The sequence below is a fragment of the Lygodium microphyllum genome, chromosome 27 (genome assembly GCF_053477565.2).
Source record: "Lygodium microphyllum isolate KBCC chromosome 27, Lygodium_microphyllum_v1.1.10, whole genome shotgun sequence".
NCBI lineage: Eukaryota > Viridiplantae > Streptophyta > Polypodiopsida > Schizaeales > Lygodiaceae > Lygodium > Lygodium microphyllum.
Genome location: NC_141161.1, coordinates 54768063 through 54771618, shown reverse-complemented (window position 1 = coordinate 54771618; position 3556 = coordinate 54768063).

Sequence of the window (3556 nt, the reverse complement as noted above, 5' to 3'; positions counted from 1 at the left end):
AAGAGATTAAAGACCCTAACACACTGGTATTAGGTCAAGAGGAATACGAAGTTTTTATTGACCCAGTCTTGATCCCAAAAGGGAGGACTAAATGTCCTCCTCTTTATAGGGATCTCCCAATGTTTTATGGGTTGCCAAATGAGGATCCGATGATTCATTTAAGAGAATATGACCTAACTTGCATTGCAAGTGGGTTTGACAATATACATCAAATGCTCATATTCCGAAGTACCCTAAAGGGAGAGGCAAGGAAATGGTACTGGAGGCTCCCAAGAGGGTCGATCAAATCATTTGAGGAGACTTGTGATAGATTTCTAGATGAGTATGAAAAGGAGCTCGCTATGATTCAGGTCTTAGGGCACCTTATGCAGTTTAGATAGGAGTCTTATCTTTCTATTAAAGAGTATGCTAGAGCCTTTGATAGTACTCTTAGGCTTTGGCCAAGAAGAGCCAATGCACTACCAGATGATGTGCTATGTGAGCTCTTTCTGAATGGCTTAGAGATTAATATGCAAATCCAAGTAGAACTGCAGAATCCTAAGTCATTAAGGGAAGCAAAAATGCATGCCATTGATTATGAGGGTCATATTCAGAGATGTTGGGAAAACTTTTGGAGTTTTCCCCGCTCAGTACAAGTACATCCTAGCTTCCAATCATTTCTGCAAGGAGACAACTCACTTGTTGATACCAAGGCAGCCTATGAGGGGAACCTTGGTGGCCAAAATCTCAAAGCAGAAAATGGCCATCCTATGAGTAGTAATGACATGCCTCTCAGTGAACAGGTGCCAAGCCATGTAAGTCCCATTAGGGCTTGCAACACTTCCACGAGAAGTGGTTGTGATGGCAACATGGATAGATGTTCTCCTTGGGTCACTATGCTCAGCTCCCTCCTTTTTACATACCCAAGTATGAAGCATAAAAACCCTAAAAGAAGCAATGCGTTAAAGAAAATACTTCTTGATCAAGCTATAGGAGTCCTCGCCTAGTAGGAGCTCTTGGTTGTGTTGTCCTTAGTTAGGCAGGTAGTTCAGACCACCACTTAGGGCAACCTTGTTGATAGTCCTTTTTAGTTTGGCCATGTTGGAGCAGTTGGTTAGTGACTAGCTTCGGACCTTCTACCAGATTATGCTAGGCCTACTCCTTGTGGATGTCATGCCTTGGTTTTGTCAGGGGGTAGGGTGAGCATTGTGATGTGTTTTAATATGTATCTATTTTGTATCAACTTGATGCTACCTTTGGTTGTTTTGTACAGATCTATTGTGGGATTCGACGAGCTGAGTCGCCCTATCCCATGGTCACCAATGAGAGCAAAATTTTGGTGCCAAGAAGTGCCTAAAAATAGCTAAAAGTTATGAATATCAAGGAAAAAATATTCAACGTCGAAGGCGGCGGCTCCAGCTGGGATGATTTTAAGAGTCAAGTGCTTTAAAGGTGCCCGAGTGACACTTGTTGATTTTTGATAAATTTTCAGACTACTGTGTGGGTTGTCAAGAGTTTCTAGCCAATGTGGGATGTCAGGCTGGACAGGCAGAAATTTACAGCACTCGATTTGGACACCGGATGGGGAAATGGCCAACAAATGGTCAAGATATGAAAAGGTGGACATTGGAGAATACCAAAAGGGGTGCCCTTTGGGACATTTCAACCCCCCCTTCAAAATTTTTTATCAAGAAGCATGGAAAAACGTGGAGAGAGAATGGAGGAAGAGGGCGCCATCTTCACGCCATTTTTTTGGCGCCTCCATGGATGGAGATGGAGATGGCAAGCTGTGAGTATCCCATACAACCGATCTTGGGGCCGATCTTCTCCTTCTTGGCCAATCTTATCACCTGTCTTCGCCCGTCCAATGGTGGCCTGAATGAAGAGAACATAAATTAGTCTTTCTCTCTCCTCCCTCTCTCTCCTCTAGAGGTAGATTCATGTAGGAAGAAGAAGGATCGACGGATGTCCAACTGAGATGGGATTGCTCCGTGATGCAAGAGGAGGGTAGATTGTTGATTCTGGACTATCATGGACATTAATGGCTACTAGAAATCAGTCTCAAAACATGGCAAATAAAAACCCACAACCCGCAAAGAACGGTAATTTTATTTTTACAAAGGGAATTGATGTTTTATGCAATTTGCTTCATGAATATTTGTTCCCATGGACTGATTATGCATTATGTTGTTGTTTGCTATGAGTTTGATCAATTTATGCTCAGAAAATTAGAAAATCATAAGTGTTGTGTGATTGAAATTAATGGTATAAAATCCGTAAAACACGCGTTTAAGACGCAAAATGGGGTTTTTTTACAAAATAAAGGGGAAACATGAGATATAACATCAATAGAACCTGAAATTTTGCTGTCAAAGAATCTAAGGGCCATAGCCCATAATGAATCTCAGTTTCTAGTTATTTTTTATTGAAAATAATAAAGGAAAAATACCAAAAAATGGTGAAAAATGGGTTTTAAATGGGAGAAAATTAGGAAACGATAAAAGGAAAATTCCAAAAAATTACATAAGTGTTTGTGCAATGTATAATGAAGGTAGAGCACGGGGTTAGCCTCAGTTTACCCTCATTTCTATGTTTTGTCTGTATTTAGTGCTTTCTCTACAAAGAAATACACATAAAATGACTCTTACACCTATCAACGATTGCAAAACATTAAACGGTAGGGTGAGAGGGGAGTTTGAGCGTCAAAGTACAATCTTAAATTTGATTTATGTGTTGCATCATGGCTATAGGACGTTGTTTTAAAATAAAGGAAAAGGCAGCATGAGCGTAAGGCTCGGTGTCTCTCCTCGTTTCAATACATAAACGTTAGCATGGAAATCACGAAAAGATTGGTTGCGCATGATGCACAATGCTGATTTTCTATTGGTTGTACACTAAACCATTCACATTATGTACTATGCATGGTTCATGGTATCGAAGGAACATCTCCTGGACTACATAGCAATTGTTTTCTTAGGAGTTTGACCCACGATTGAGAGTGTGAGGTTATCCCTTGCCGTAGCGTAGAGGGTCAGTTTCCTAAGGGACTGTGAAGTGAGGAAGCATGGTATATCTCCTGGAAATACAAGAAATATAAAAGAGAGGAGTTTGTGTTCGTTTGTGTTATATGTTTAGTAGTGCATCAAAGGGCCAATCCCTGAGATGTAGGAGAGCTGTAGTGGGGCTCCGACTATTAGTCAGTGGAGTGCCTCCTATATGTGTCTGATCATGGCATTGCCAATGTATAAGGGTTCTCCCTCTGAGGAGTTTAAGGGAAATGTTGGACTATAACCTATAAACGCAGGAATTAAGCTTTAGGGCAGTGTGTCCCTTAGCATTAGATTGACGCTCCTGGTCCGTGAGGCCGTGAGGGTGTTTGTGTGTCATGAGCATGAGGTCCGGCTAGTGCTATAGCCAGTGCCAGCACATTTTAGGTCCCATCAACAATGGTGCAATCGTCATTTTTATCCTACTTTACCTTTTCTTTGCACTTCTCTTTGCACATTTTATGAATGACATGCTTTCCCACAGTATTGACAAATCAATGAGGACTTATGGCCATGAGACTTACTACAAG